Genomic DNA, 17,113 nt, shown 5'->3' on the forward strand with positions numbered 1-17,113 from the left:
CTGTTGTGAGGATTAAATGAGGTGTGGAAAGAGAGTAAGTAGTTAGCTTGGTACCTGAGGTCTGTTATTATTAGATCTAGAAGCCATGATATCAAAGCCTTAAATCTGCATTTTGGAGTCATATGTAAAGCCCCAGGTGCCTGTTGAGGTGTGTGTTTGGCTAATTAATGGCCCATTTTCATCCAGTAACCTCTTAGTACCACCTGAAGGGGTTGTGGAGAAAGCTGATACCGATGGCCAGGCAGCGTGCCCATGCCCAGCTTTCAAGATATGGTTCGTGCCCATCTCTATGCAGCAGAGAAAGATCTGTCCAACCTTCCGCCAGTCAGGTCGACAAAGCTGGCCGAGGTGGGGAGAAGGGAAGGCCACTCCTTTTGCGGGGTGACCCACAGTGGCAGCTCTGACCCTATGTCACCTCGTGTCATCCTTATGGCAGCCCCAGGACATAGGCGCCTGTTTCAGCATCCCTGTTTTACAGATTAGGAAATGGAGGCCAAAGTCATGCGCAAGTATGTGCCGGAGCTGGGCTTACACCCAGATCCTGAAGGCTGACTGAGAGGTTTGATGGAATTACTAGAATGTTCCTGCTTAGCCTGTCCCCACTCTGACAAAAGGCACTTAAGTGCTTGTTGAATTGGACCAAGGGGCAGATTCAGTCCAAGTGGGCCATCCATTGGCTCCGCATGTGGACAAATACGGGCTGCTAGGAAATGATTATACAGCTACTCCACCAACTTGCATGATGCTGTTAGCTTCCTTCAAGTCCACCCTCAGCTGCCCCTGGGTGAACTGCCTGGGGTGGGTGGATTGCTATCTGTGGACGGGGTGTCCCTGAGAGCACAGACCATTCTGGCAGTGTGGCCTCCTCATCTGACCTTCAGAAAGAAGATCTCATTGTCCCAAGACAATCAGGGGTGAAGTCAACCCTGTTCAGAACCCCCCGAGCGAAAGGCTATTTTTAGGTTCCCAGCGGAGAAAGGAAACAGCAGTGTCTCCAAAGATCGCCCTCCACCTCACTGGGACAACGGTGACGTCGAGTGACCCACAGGGCTAGGGACGGTGAACGCAGGCCAGAGGGTAGATGGCAGCTCAGCCCACACACAGGTGCTCCTGCTGGCTCTTCTCGCCCCCTTGGTTTTCAGGACATCCTGGCAGAGCGTGATGAAAGCCTTTCTCAGATAAAGGAAATTTCAAGCCTTGTTCCCAGATTGTTTGAGGATCGAGGGTTTGGGTCCACTGAGGTGTCAGGTGTGACACAACAGCTTTTTCTTTTTTTCTCAACACTCATTTGTCAAGGTGTAGGGAACAGCGGATGCTTCTGCCAGCCCAGCCTCCATTCCCCTTCTCATAATAGCATCCTGGATTTCCCGTGGGGGCCACCCCTTTTATCACATCCACACCCAGCCTTCTGGTTTGAATGGCGCTGACTCCATTCATGGGCTCTGGGGATGTGCATGTGACCAAAGCTGACCAATCCCTGTGCTTTATGCCCTGGAGGAGTGAGCGTTTCGGAGGTGGGCGTGTATCCTCAGCCAGACCAAAAGAGAGTCAATGCTGAGGTTCTGCTGGAATTTGGGGAGAGCACACTCTCTTTCTCAGGAGTTTGTTGAGCTGGTAGCCCATCAGCCTGGTACTGTTGGTGGCTACGTCACTGCCACCTGGGGAGAGCTACCCGAGAAGAAGCCCGACTGCAGGAAAGCGGAGAGAAGAGTTGGTGAGACAGAGATTCCTGGTGACATCTGAGTGGCTGGATTCAACCGTGGTCTTTTCCAGTTGTGTAAGTTAATATATTTCTTTTGGTGCTTTTGCAAGTTTGAGTTGAGTTCTTGTCTCTTAGACCTGAAAGCATCCTGTCTGATGTAGAAACATTCCCAAAATATGCCAGCGAAGTTGGGTACTGAGAACACAAGGGAAATTTCATTTGAAATGTTTTTGATACTTAATATCAATCATGATTGTTTTGTGTTGTAGATATTAAAGATGTAAAAGATGTTGTGCTATGCCTACATTATATCAAGGAGAAAACAAACAAAACCAAACAAATACACAGTACAGCATTATCTAATAAATCCCCGAGACCTGCTTCTTTGGAGTCAGAAAGACCTGAGTTTAAATTCTAGCTCTGCCAGTTACCTTGGGGGACTGTCATAACTGTCTTGGGCCTCACTTCCCTCACCTGCAATATGGTGATAATAAGAGTAGCTACACCATTGGGTCATTATGGAGGAGTATCTGAAATAATATCTGGCCTCATAACAGTCCTATGAGATAGGAACTCAGGGGCAGAACTTGTTCGAGAACAATAACTTGTTCAAGATCAGTGAACTAGTAAGTGGCAGACCTGGGATTTGAACATGGGCAGCGTGACTCAGAGCTTCCACTCCTGCCCACCATGTTTATTATCTTTTGAGCAAAGAGTGGTTGAGTCACTTGCCCAAGGTCACACATCAAAATATTGTACACAAAGTGCTTGTCAAGTGAGCTGATGCATAGTAAATCTCAACAAATGTTAAGGAGAACACAGAGAGGAGAGTGTTAACCAGAGGGTTACATTTCAGGGCAGGGCCATGTCTGCAGTAATGGGGGGATGCAGAGTGGGATTTAGGAGACTGGTTTTAGACTCTACCCTGTTGCAAGCCTGACATGTGACCTTAGCAAGTCACTTGCTTCTCTGGTCTTTGGTTTCTCAGATGTAGATCGAGAGGATCGGTATTATTGTTCTCCAAAGGCCCATCCACTGTAACCATCTATTGGTCCAGGGTTTGGAGCCATTTGTCACAACCAAGGTGACTGAGGCTATAAGAACTGGACATGGAGAGGTAGCTGAATTAGAAGGTCCCATCTCCCTGCCTGTCAGTCTGAAGGTTGGGGTCCAGGGCTTCACCCTCCATGCTCTATACTGCTTCCACCTTGGGTCATTTCTCCCAAGTTTTCCATCTTTCTCTAATCTAGTGTATTTCCAAGATCAAGGAAGAAAAATATGACCAACATTGTCCATCTCTGAACCAGAGCAAAGAAAGCCCGTACTAAGCCCTCAGCCTCCACACATGTCAGATTCATGACCAACTCCCAGCCTTTTCACTGGGATCATTTTAAAGGCTTTTATCACATCTGAAAATGCTTCCCAAATGGCAACAAACTCTCCCAGGGGGAAAAAAAACTGTTCTGATGAGTTAAGTGTAAATGAATGAAAACCACATGGATTAAATTTCCCCTGAAATACACTCAGGATTGACCATTAAGGACAAATGCTTTGGGACGATACGGGCTTTGGGTGGGAGGGGTGGAGAGCCTCGGGTCCAGCTTGGAGCTTCCACTCTGCTCCTAGCAACACGCACCCAAAGTCCCAGACTCCCTAATTCATGCTCAGCGTTTAACAAATGAACAGATCATCTTAGGCTGGGACCTAATGAGACCTTGGTTACCGGAGTAACCAACGGCATCTCGTTTTGGCTGCTCTCGCTGTGAGTCTCTCTTTGAAAACTGGTAAACTTGTTCAAGGTGGTAAACAGCCTTGAACAAACAAGTCAGCTTGTTCACTCACTCAAAGAACATTTATTGAGTCCCCAATTCGAAACTGCAAAGTAATGAGAGGCAAAGAGGAATGAAACTGTCCCGGCTGCTCTGCCCCCTCTACCTGTGTCATGACGCCATTTAGACCGGTCTGGGAGTATTTTCTCAAGGCTTTGCTTGAGGCTGGGAATGCACCGGATGGCAGTTTACCTACCCTGACCCCCCGCCCCCCATTAATGCACGGCTTGTTCATCAGACGCCGTCTCCTCCTACGGGAACACCAAGGCAGACCCCTAATGGTCATCCTGTTTGTCACCTTCCAACCCAACCACCAGAACGATCTGCCTAGACCTCAAATCTGACCACCTCATCCTACCATTCAGAGAGTCAGAGCTCCCGTGTGTGTCCACTCAGTTACATACAAGCTCCCCAGCCTGGCAGACAGGGCCCTCTACGGGACTGGGCCCTTATTTGCTCTCATGCCTCTTTGGTCTACTCTTTCCACTTTGTACTTTATACTCTGACAACACCGAAGTGCCTGTAGCTCCCACTACCGTGCCTCCCATGATTTCCTGTCTCTGTCCCTTTGTTCATCCAGAATCCTCTCCCTTTTTTCTTTGCCGCACTAATTCTAGCTCCTGAGCCACCTTCCTGAACTCTGCTCCGAGGAACACTGGCTCAGAGAGATGGTGAATCTTTTGCTCTGTGAAATAAAGGCTCTAGTAGTCAAAAAAGTTTGGAAAGCGCTGAGTTAGAAAAAGTTAAATGGGCTTTTTCTTGCAGAACTTCTCAGAGCCTTTACTATGCTTTGCTCAGAGCCTTACCCTGTTAATGGGCACTGTGGATCTCCAAGACCAAACCTCATTTGATCACAGAATCCTGTTCATCTCAAATACTTATTACCATCTGTTGTTTCTAGGAACAGAGTTGAGGAAAACTGTCCTAGGCAGTAAGTCATTCTGTAACCTTGAACAGACAATTTAATTTGTTCATTCAAAGAACATTTATTATGTGTGTCAAACTGATACAAATGGAGGTTACGAGCAAGCTTAAAGCCTCTTAAAACCGTTTAAGAAAAAATGTCCAAAACATGTATCTGACAAAAGACTGGTTTCTAGAATATGTTTTAAAAACTCTCAAATCCCAATAGCAAAAAACCATATAATCCAATTAGAAAATGGGCAAAAAACATGAACAGACCTTCATCAAAGAGGTTGTCCAGACAGCAAATAAACATATGAACAAATGTTTAACACCATCAGCCATTAAGGAAGTGCAAATTAAAACCACAATGAGACATCACTATGAACCTACCAGAATGGCTAAAATAAAAAAAAAAACAAGGACGATACCCAAGCTGGAGAGGACGTAGAGAAACTAGATCTTTCACTCATTGCTTCTGGGAATGTAAACGGGCACCTTCACTCTGGAAAAAACTGGCAGTTTCTCATACAACTGAACATGCAATCACCATATGACCCAGCAGTTGCACTCTTGGGCATTTATCCCAGAAGAATGAAAACTTATGTTCACACAAGAACCTGTGCATGAATGTTCCTAGCAGCTTTATTTATAGTACCCAAACCTGGAAACAGCCCAGATGCCCCTGAGTGGGTGAACGGTTTGTTTAAACTGTGGTACGTCCATACCATGAAATACTACTCAGCAAGAAAGAGGGACTGACTATTGATACATGCAACAGCGTGGATTGAATCTCCAGAGAATTCTACTGAGTTAAGAAAGTCAACTGTAAGTGGAACTATACAGTTCCATTTACATAACATTCTTGAAATGACAAAATTATAGAAATAGAGAATATATGGTTGCTAGGGATTTAAGATGAGGGGTTGAGGGCAAGAGAGAGGTGAATGGGTGTGGCTATAAAAGAGCAATAGGGGGCTTCCCTGGTGGCGCAGTGGTTGAGAGTGCCTACCGACGCAGGGGACACGTGTTCGTGCCCTGGTCCGGGAAGATCCCACATGCTGCAGAGCAGCTGTGCCCGTGAGCCATGGCCACTGAGCCTGCACGTCCGGAGCCTGTGCTCTGCAACGGGAGAGGCCACAACAGTGAGAGGCCCGCATACCGCAAAAAAAAAAAAAAAAAAAAAAAGAGCAATAGGAGAGATCCTTGTGGTGATGGAAACGTTCTGTATCTTGACCTTGCTTGTGGCTATAGGAACCCACATGTGAAAAAGTTGTATAGAACATTGGGCAGAGTTCCAGCTTTGCAAGATGAAGAGTTCTGGAGATTGGTTGCATGACAATATCAGCGTACTTAACACTACTGAACTTTGCCCTTAAAAATCGTTAAGTTGGTAAAGTTTATATTGTGTGTATTTTACTAAACAAAAATTTAATTAAAAATGCATGGGACTAAACACACCCATACACACACTCAAGCACAAGTAGAGCTGGAGAAGTCTGAATAAGAGCTGTAGATGTGGCCATCTCAATATCTTAGATGTGATTTTGCTATAATTTTGCAAGATGTTACAGTGGGAGGAAACTAGGTAAAGGTTACATGAAATCTCTCTGTATTATTTTTTTTACAACTGCATGTATGTCTACAATTATATTAAAATAAAAAGTTTATTTGAAAAAATCTGCTGTCACAAACTAAACAACCTCTACCAATTTTTATATCATCTTCTAAGGACATTGCTATTTTTGCCCCTGTATAAGTCTCTGTGCACTTTTTTAAAATTAATTTCTTTTTTAATTGAAGGATAGTTGATTTACAATGTTGTGTTACTTTCTGGTGTACAGCAAAGTGATTCAGTTATCCATATAGATATGTGTATGTATATATATTCTTTTTCAGATTCTTTTCCATTATAGGTTATTACAAGATATTGAATATCGTTCCTTGTGCTATACAGTAGGTGCTTGTCATTTATCTATTTTATGTATAGTAGTGTGTATATGTTAATCCCCAATTCCTAATTTATCTCCCCCCCCCCACCTGTCCCCTTTGGTAACCATAAATTGTTTTTGAAGTCTATGACTCTGTTTCTGTTTTGTAAATAAGTTCATTTGTAGCATTTTTTTTTAGATTCCACATATAAGTGATATCATATGATATTTGTCTTTCTCTGTCTGACTTACTTCACTTAGTGTGATAATCTCTAGGTCCATCCATGTTGCTGCAAATGGCATTATTTCATTCTTTTTTATGTCCGAGTAATACTCCATTTTATATATATATATATATATATATATACACACACACCTCATCTTCTTTGTCCATTCATCTGTCAATGGACATTTAGGTTGCTTCCACGTCTTGCCTATTGTAAATAGTGTTGTTATGAACATCAGGGTACATGTATCTTTTTGAAGTAGAGTTTCCTCCAGACATATGCTCAGGAGTGGGCATTCTGGATCATATAGTAACTCTATTTTTAATTTTTTAAGATGGTAACTCTACTTTTAATTTTTTAAGGAACTCCGTACTGTTTTCCATAGTGGATGCACAAGTTTACATTCCTACCAACAGTGTAGGAGGGTTTCCTTTTCTCCACATCCTCTTCTGATGCACTTTTTATCACATACTCTTTGTTCTTACTCTTAGAGTCCACAGGGTACATTTCATACAAATTAATATATGTTATATGAATTCACAACGATTTTAAAAAAATACACACACACACATAGACACACACACATGACCACATAGTGGGCAGTATCAGCACACAGCATTAGATCCAAGACTGTAAGGAGGGCAGCACAAAGCCGAAAGCAAAATGGCGTGTTCCGTGGACCTGACTGTGACTCTGCCGGATGGGGTGGGAAGCCAGGGGATGGGGTGCAGCGAGGGGAGAAGGAGGCGATGTGAGACTCCCAGAGTATCTTGTCTTGTAAGGTGGCTGAGGAAGCAAAATGGCTTTTCCTACAGGAAACAGCCAGTTCCAACTTGAAGTCTCAGAGGCGCTCAAACTGATATCCACGAGGAGTGGTTTGTGGTTAGAAAGAAGGCACATCAAAGGCGATTGCTATAGTTACTTTTATTTTTCCGGAGGAGAAGAAAGGTGGGGGAGAAAGGATTGAACCAAGCTAGAGGCAACCTGAAAGTTTAGGAAATCCAGCCTCAGCTTGGGGCCTTAGACACCTGGGAGACTGAATATACAGACAGACAACGGCTGGACCAGACATAAAAATGGAACTTTGACCCGCAACCTGCAGCACCCCTCATCTATGCTAAACAGCCTGGGAGGCCAGCCTGCAATGAGTCAGACTTTTGGGAAGCCAGATTGCTATCTCTAGTGATAATCCAGGAAGCTAAACCATAACTTCTGTAACAATGGGCCCCAAATGACCACGACTCGATTAGTAACTGACAGCTTCCCTAATTTTTTCCCTGTTTCCAACTTAGGACAAACCAGAGAAAGCCAAATATGCGCCCCTCACCCACCACACAGGATAGGGTGCCCCCTTCCATTTAGCTGCCTCCAGCCTCCCAGGCCAACGGCCTCCCGCCAGGCACACGTGAAGCTCCCTCTTTTCCGCTCTAAAGCTTGCCCACCCCTCTGCCTGCCTTTGAGTCTCTGCCAAAGGCAAGTGATGGTGGCTGACTCCCTTGCTATAGCTCTGAAAAAATAGCCTTTGCTTTTCTCATTTGGTTAATCTTTTCTTATCTCCATACACCTTTCTAGATATTTGCAGAATAAACGATTCCAAGGAACCGATGGTATCCCCCACTTTCCCACTTCTGTTTCCGGGGACCCCAGCTGGTGAATGGGTGACTGTCGGCGGCTCCAACCTCTTCGTTTTACAGCTGGAGGTTCCTTCACAGACTCCATCCCTGCTGTGTGCCGTGATGGGTTCCTGAGGTCTAGAGCTGGCCTGACAGGGAGCTCTATCATGCACTGGTAGGGAATGAGTGTTTGTTGATGGCTGGTGTCTATTCTGACTGCTCGAGGCCCTTGCCTCAATTCAGCACTGTGTTTCTTACTCAAAACTACCACGGATGGGGCTTCCCTGGTGGCGCAGCGGTTGAGAGTCCGCCTGCCGATGCAGGGGACACGGGTTCGTGCCCCGGTCCGGGAAGATCCCACATGCCGCGGAGCAGCTAGGCCCGTGAGCCATGGCCGCTGAGCCTGTGCGTCCGGAGCCTGTGCTCCGCAACGGGAGAGGCCACAACAGTGAGAGGCCCGTGACCGCAAAAAAACAAAAAAAAAACAAAAAAAAAAACAAAAAAAAACAACTACCACGGATGAGGAGTCGTGGATTGGTTTCCAATCCCAGCACTAACCAACCTGGAAAGCCACACCCCCTCCCTGGTCCTGCCTTTGCTGCTGTAATATGAGGACTGGAGTAAATAACATCTTGGGTCCCTTCTGTATGTAACCCTGCTGAACCTCCTCTCCACCGTCACCCTGCCCTCACATGGGGGCCTTCATAGCAGTCTCAAAAGGACCACTGATGGGCTCACCCTTGGAGGAGGCGGGTGAATTGAGCTAGTGGCATTTCCACTGCTTGGCCAAAGAGAGGCAAATCCAGGACGGAATCAAGCCCCTATTTTCCAACACTAGACCCGCTGTTACAAATGGTACCACTTAAGCCCCCACCAATTCTTGAGTCGCCACACCCTTCCTTATAATTCAGGCCCTCAGACTTGATTCCCCTGAGAACGTGTTTTTTACGTTGAATGAATCCAGAATTCACATCTGTTGCCTGAATGCAACATGGCGAAAACCTTTTTTTATTTTTCCTGACTATCAGGACCATCACCCACCTTTAGAAACTCACTCTCACCGAGTGGCATAAAAACAAAACAAAACAAAATCCTTACTCCCACTTAGAGACCTAAGTCCTGGGGAGCTGGAGCGGAGGAGAGATTGTCACCTCCCAAGTTCAGCAATAAAGATGACTTTCTCCTTTCAGCTGCTGTTCCCTGAGGTGACTCTGTGATCTGTATCAAATGGTCGGCAGCACGGATTTCTGTGTAGCCTTCTCAGCTAAAATAGATTTAACCTGCCCGCTGCTCTTTGTGTGGGAACAATGCATGCAACAATAAGTAGCTGCTGTATTGTTCATGCGTGAATAGTCCCGATTCTAGATATTTGCTGTTGGACCCTGTAGATTACCTGCAAAGAATGTCCGGCTCCCTCTGTTGAGAAAGGTTATGCTACAGGCGAGCAGTCCAGGCTCTTCCATGGTAATGAATCAATAGGGGCCTGCAATTAATGAAGTCTCATTTCAAAATGGTAGGGAGTCACCTTTTGAAATAGGGTCTGTTTTCTCCTCCAGGCTAATTGCAGAGCCTAGGGTGTCTCCAGTTTGAGTGGGTCAACTTTGTGTGTGAGCTGGGGTTGGGGGCTGGCAGGAAAGGGCAGAGGGTGAAAAGCAAAGTGGCTTTGGAGGCTTACTTGGGCGAACTCTGGGAGAAATAAAACCCATATATGTGGTTATTAGCATGTGGCTTGGAACCAGGCAAACAACAGAGGCTGCCTGGAAGGGCAAGAGCATCTTCTGAGTTTCCCTTACCCAATTCTTTAGCTGGATGAAATCTTAATCATTAGGGATTCCTGCTATGTGGCTGCAGATTGAGTCTTTGAGGACCCATGGCTAGTGCATGGTGGTGTTGGTAGAAAAAAAAACCCCCACAGGCTTTGGATGTAGCACATCTGAATCTCAGTCATTGCACTGCCATTTACCAGCAGTGTGACCTTAAGCAACTTAACCTCTCTGAGCATCCTTTGTCTCCTCTGTCAAACAGGAGTATATCATCACCTCCCTGTAGGGCTCTTGCAAAGAAAATACGTTCCCCTAGTGGGCATTCAATAAATGGGTGAGGCAGATATTACTAGTTTCCCAATGTCTATCCTCCCTTTCTTCCTTGCTAACAGTATCACAATTTTGTTCAGGGCAGCAGTGTATTCAGCCATGAAAATCCCAATATCTCCGTGTCCCTTGAGGTTGGAGTGGCCATAGGACATAGTTCTGGTCAATCAAAAGTGGATGTCTCCTGGATAGGGCTTTCTGGAAAGCTTTTTGGTTTTTTTTCTTGATTAAAAAAACAGACTTCAAAAGCTTTTGGCTTTTTCCCTATCCTCGCCTTCCTTCCTGGAATGTAGTCGCAATGCCTGGAAGTGTGGGAGCCATCTTGTACCCATGAGGACAAGTTGGGAGTGGGACATAAAGAGGTGAAGGGGAGGGATTGAGGAAGTTGTGGAGCAGCTGTACTGTCAGTAAGTGCTTCCCTCAGGACCTCTGGTCAGATGAGAACAATAAATACCTGTGTGTTGAAGTCCCATTTCTTGAGCTTTCTCTTACATGCAGCCAAGCGCAATCTCTAAACGACACCTGGTGATTGTTATTTCTTCAGGCTGGCAAAACAAGCCCTTGGAAACTTCCTCGGAGACTGACTAAGGGAAGAAGGAGGAACACACTGGGAGGCAAACCACCCAGTCTCTGATATATCAGGACCTCACTACCTTCCCCTGTATCTGTCATCTGTGTACTTGAGCTTTGTATTTACATAGGCTTCCTTGCTTACTATTAAATCAGGGCTTCCGGGAAAATGGAGTTAAATTAAAGGACATCAGAGGCAAAGATAGTCACGGTACTATATAAATACCTGTCTGCATCATGTAAGGTACTGGAGTTAATCAACTCCAAGAACAAAGGCAGAGTCTGAATGAAAAAAACTGCCTGCCAAGCTGGCTACAGCCACCCTGATGAGCATAGGAAGTAGGCCCCCAATAATAACAATAATAAGATTTTAAAAGCTTCATCCCTAATAAAGAAGCCTTTGCTGAATTCTCATCCCCTGAAGAAATAGCCAAGAGTATTGGGCTCATCCAAAGAGACAGAGAAAAGTTGGGGGAAGTGTAGACATGTCTTAGTAAGGTTAGGATGGGGCCCCTTGACCCAGTGGGGGAGCTAAGAGGGAGGCTTCTAGTGACCTTTGAAGGTCAAGCCACTGGTCCACAGCTCTGGGCAGCATGGCTTAGAGGCCGCCTCTCCAGGAGGAGAGTGGAGTAAAATGAGTCGCAAATGAGCTAATCACCATTAATGTTCTGGCTGAAACTGCCAGTTTGACATCCCTCCTAATGGCTGACAAATGTCAGGGTGACTTGTGTGCTTTTTTTGTTAATTGAATTGGTTAATTAGGTCCCAGAGGCCTAGCTGCTAATTATGAGCTACAGCCAAATATGAACTTAAAAAAAAAAAAAGATGCAAGGAAGTTAAAACAAAAGAAAACACACACACACACACACACACACACGATTCCTTTGCATTCTTTACAATCTGTACTGTTACCTTCTCTTAATTTTTGACCTGCCACATGTTACTACTTTCTTGATGTGTTCAAAAAAATTTTTAAAAAGAAAGCAAGAAAAACTCCGATTCTGCCTCTTTCCATGAGGAGCATCTGCTCAATCAGTGCCTCGTTCATTAATTTTCTGCCAATTAGCAAGAACAAAAAGAAGGTAGACAGGCGAGGGGGAGAAAAGAGTCCAGATTTCCAGCCTAATGTATTACCTTGTGAAGATGGTGTTTTCAGAAGTTGCCTCCTGTTTGGGTAAAGAGGCAGCAGCAGTCTACCAGACCCAGCAGGGACTTGTTGATGTTGAAGAAAACGTTTCCAGAATTTCATAGAACAGGCCCCAAACTCAGAGCTATCTACACTCTTCCGTTGAGAAATATCCTTAGAGGTAAATAAAGTGTCTTCTAGCTCATGGAGAACTCGAGAAATTCAGCCCTGTCGCTGAGTGTCTCTGAGAGGTAGCTCTCGATTCTCACCCACAACTTTCTGGAGTTGTCTTCGGTTTTCTCGTCCAATTAGGGGAGAACATTGAAGGAAGTTGAAAGTTCCGGCTTCCTAACTCCAGTTCACACTGCTCCTGGCAAACCCCAAATAAGCTGGTTGGCATCCTTTGGCTGGTGGGGGAGGAGGGGCAGAAGACACACGGAGCTGGAGGGGAGGGAAAGGTGAGGAACTCAAAGAACCTTTGTGGCAGAATCAGATTTTTCCAGCCGCTGAGGTTCTGGCAGAGGTACTTGGACAGTAGAAGCTGCCCGGGACAGCACTCATTACCTTCAATCTTGCGCTGGCAGAGCCTGGGATTTTGAAAACATGTGGCCAGGAGCTTGGGGACTTGAAGAAATGTGTGTGACCCAGACACCACTTGGAGTATCTTCCCCGGGGAAGACTCAGGTGCATTTGACTCACGTTCCCGATTCCACAGTCTGCCCTCCTGGCTCGGCCACCGAGTCCAGAGTGCCCCTCCCAGGTTCTTCCAGTCCCTAGTCTACCCTGTAAAGTCCTGTGCCTCTGTTCCCAGTGCGTGGGGGATGCCTCAGGATGGCCCGAAGCCACCTTTTGGCCCTTTGCTGTTCCCAAGTCCTCCAATCAGAAAGGTTCTAACTTTCCTGAAGATTTGAGAAGGAGGGGCTACACCCCACACAGAGCCTCTCCCTTCTGCCTGGCTCTCCCTCCGCTGGCCCAGCACCTTCGGTCACCCCTCTCCCACCCCCACCTAAGGTCCCTAGGATTGTAGACTGCCGCACCCGCTTCAGGCGGACAGTCACTGAGACACGTGCATGAAAAGCTCAAAGTTAAAAGAAAACCTGCATGTTTTACAGTGATTCCACTTGAGTCTCTGTATTTTTACTAGTAGGCGCGCGTGTGTGTGTGTGCGTGTGTGTGTGTATCCTGGCATTACAATAGCATTGACTGTGTGGCTTCATCCTGAGCAAAGCATCTCTGAGGAGTTTTCAGGAAATCACAGTAACAGTCTATGGGGAGCTTTGATGAGGTTGATTTTGCCGGGAGGACACGACAGTGGCAGGCGGTGTAGCACCTTGGTCAGGGCCGTGCAGGGCTCTGTGCCCTGATGATCAAGGTCCAAATCCTGGCCTTGACACTTGCTAGTTGGGCAACCTTAGACCAGCTACTTCAACATCTTTGAGACGCATGTTTTCAACTCTGAAATGCAAATAAGAAGAGTACCTGTCTCCTAGGGCTGCTGGGGGGAGTAAAGGTGAAAAGCGATGTGAGCCGTGAGCAACACGCACTCAGGAAACCCCAGCTCCCATGTCTGCTCTCCCCTTTTACTCTATTCTTTCAAGATCTAACACCCACAGAAACATTAGTGACATCAGGAACTTACCATCAGTATCTTTCATTTGGTTTGCTTTGCTTCTGTTTACATTTTTCTCCAATTTCTTTTGCATATTCGATACAGTGACTTCTATCTTTTTCTTTAAGAGATAGAGTTTTTATGACTCTTAAACCCACAGAGATATCAAAATTGTCTTCAGGTTGACTTTGGGGACTGCTCTTCCCCCAGGGGTCTCACGTGTGACTCAGCGGAGCTGGAGGAGAGGGTTGTTCTGTTTCATAAGAAATCGAATGGTACGCCCCGTTCCCATCAGTCATACCTTCTAGAACCTTCTACAGAATCCCTCCTAGGAAGGACCTGTCTCATATGCTCTCTGAAGAAGAGGAGCTATTTAAGTCCCAGTTCTCAGAGCAGGGAGCCACGGTCTCTTTGGGTACCTCCATTCCTTTCTACCAGAGAAACCTCCCAATGAACCCCAAGTTTCTTTTGTTTTATCATCAGCTGGAAGGGAAGATCCTTTGACCGCCCTGAAAGGTAGGGTGACCAAATGCAGGTGGTGGTGCCCATGACGGAAGAGGTTCTGGGACACGGGTCTTTCAGGACTCAAAGGAGGCAGAGCCCAGGCAAATCCAGGATGAGTCAGTCACCTCCCTGGAAGGCAGAGTTTTAATTGTTTGTTTAGGAGAGTCATTGCAGTTGCTGGAGGTGCTCATCCCAAACCACGCAGCAAGTTAACAAACTCAGTAAAAATCTGGGGCCTCTCAGTGCATCGGCAGATGCTAAATGTATACGCGTGGCTTGGGGTGGTGCCGATGGCCGAAGTCGTAGAAGCACAGCATTGCTCAGTCGCACAGGACCTGGGCTATGGGACTCATGCCCTTGGAAGTTGAAGTCCCATGTGGGAACTTGTTAAAAAGGAAGTCCTGAGTCAACCAAGCCACTCCCCACAGATTACATTATGGAATATATATATATAGAGAGAGAGGTGAGAGGAGGAGATTTTTTTCTTCTTTTTTGATATTTGAAGGGTTTTTTAAAATTTATTTATTTTTAATTAATTTTTAAAATTGGAGTATAGTTGATTTAGAATGTTTCAGGTTTACAGCAAAGTGATTCAGTTATATATGTGTGTGTGTATATATATATATATATATTCTTTTTCAGATTCTTTTCCATTATAGGTTATTACAAGATATTGAATCTAGCTCCCTGTGCTATAGTTGGTCCTTGTCGTTTATCACTGAGATGTTTAAGTGACAATAAAACAAAAACAAAAATCCCCCAGGGGCCTCGTGGACGTTGCCCACCAGAGGCATGACCTGAGGGACATCAGCCACGTTCTCACATCCTGACGTCACCAATTGGAAAGCTTGCCCTTATCAGCTGGGGTGATTGGCTTGAAATTAGATGAGTAAGTATGCCTCCTCCAGGTTTGCAAAGGATGCTGCAAAAAGAAAGGAGGGTTACATCTCTCCACAGAAGGAAAGAGAGAAAACAAAAATTAGGGAAAGAGAACTAACGTGTTGAGGACCTAAAATATGGCGGTCCACGCGTCACGCAATGTTTTCAGGGAATCTTGAGAGGTTAGTGTTATGATCAGATTTAACAGCTGAGAAAATCAAGGCTCGGGAGGGAACGTAAGGGTTCCAAGTTCACTGAGTTAAGAAGTGGCAGACCTGGGAATTGTAATAATAACAATAATTATTATTATTTAATAAAAACAGTCAACACAATGGAGCAACAGTTAGTATGTATGAAGTGTTTCTTAGGTCCAGGTACTAGGCTAAATACACTCTTTAATGTTTCATCCCATTTAGGCCTGAAACAGCCTTCGAGGTCGGTACCACTATTAAACCCATTTATCATATGAGTAAACTGAGGACTGGCGAGTTCGTATAAACTGCTGGGGAACATCCAGCCAGTAAGTGGCAGCACTGGAGTTTGAATCTACGACTCTCTGCTTCCTGAAACCATTGTATAACACGTTTGACCCTTCTCAGCTTACAAAAGCACTTTTGTACATGTTATCACATTTGACTGTTAAGACTGATATTCTCCAGATTCAAAAAGGGATGCCAAAAGACCTTCTGACTTCTCCCAACTCATATCGCATTTAAGTGTGGGGCCTTGGCAGAAAACTCACCCCAAGTCCCAGTACCCCAGGAGAACCATGGCCTGATGTGTCCGCTGGGAAAAAGATATTCTTCCAAAGTGCTGGCTTTCTCCTCTCTATTGCAACAGGAAGCTTCTTAGGTAACCAGATCCACCCTATAGGGGATCACCGAGCGACTCAGAAGGGGAAAGGAGACGGTCAGACTAAGAGAGCAAAGCCGGATAGAGCCTCCGCCAACAACAGCCTCCTCCCCCAGACCGTGCAGAAAGGCCTGGATCTCGCCTGCACTTGCAATATTGACCCAGCGGTACTGATGCACCCCCTGCAGGGCTGCCTTTCCTTATCGATAACCAATGGCAGTGCCTAAAGTTCAAACACTGCTGGGCGGCTTTCATGTTTGTAAACAGTATTGATGTGCATAAATAAGGGCCCATCAGATGGCAGGATTAGACAGGATGGAGGCAGAACATTTGGGAGATTAAATCCGGAAGCAGCTAATTAAAACCAGAGCTGGGAAGGAAGCTGCAGAGGGTACCAGTTAGTGAAAATGCCTTCTGATCCTGGACACCCGGATACCACAGCTCAGCCTTTCCCAAGCTGGTGGCCAATGACGCGGCTTCCTTCTCCTCAGCATAAAACTTGTCCAAGGCTGTCCTTGACTTATTCCGACAGAGCCTGGTAGGCCAGTGACCCTGCGGGGAGCGCCAAAAAACTGCGCTGTCTGAGAAGACTGGGTGGTCTGCGGGGGAACACAGACAGCTGACATCACCATTTCGACCTAGGATATTCTGAGGAAGCCTAGAAAACAAACGCTTAAACTTTCAATTTAAAAGAAAACATGTCATTAACGCGAATTGTGGACATAGCAACACTTCCTCCTTCACTCCAAGAGGGTTAGTTTTGAGGACAAGATTGGGTTCAGGGAGGGAGGAAGGTCACTTGTCCTCATGACATTTATTTATTTATTTATTATTATTTTTTTTTTGGTTGAACCATATACCATTCTAAGTGCTCTGCCTTACATATACTATCTCACATAATTTCCCAACAATACTACTAATATCTCATTTTACATTGTCCTCATTACTTTTAATTCTTTTTTTAAAAAAAGATGTTTCTGCATTACGATGGCTCAACAGCAGTATGTCCCCTAACTCAAAACAGCCCTGTCTAAAGTCCCACCTCACTGTAGGGCAACCTAGGTGTGTGAGGGCAGCTGCCGGTTGTACGTGGGATAAAGAACATCTTGCCCCACTGATTGCTCAGGGGAACATCTTAAGAGCTGTAACGCTAGGGAGGTAATTCACGCTGTTGCTGGTGCCACACTTTCTCTTTTTCACCATCCTTAGTGTGGTTTCGTTCAAAGCCAATAAAACTAATGGCCAACGTTTATTCAACACTTACTGTGTGCCAGGCAC

Source organism: Pseudorca crassidens, chromosome 16 (assembly GCF_039906515.1).
Source record: "Pseudorca crassidens isolate mPseCra1 chromosome 16, mPseCra1.hap1, whole genome shotgun sequence".
Classification (NCBI taxonomy): domain Eukaryota; kingdom Metazoa; phylum Chordata; class Mammalia; order Artiodactyla; family Delphinidae; genus Pseudorca; species Pseudorca crassidens.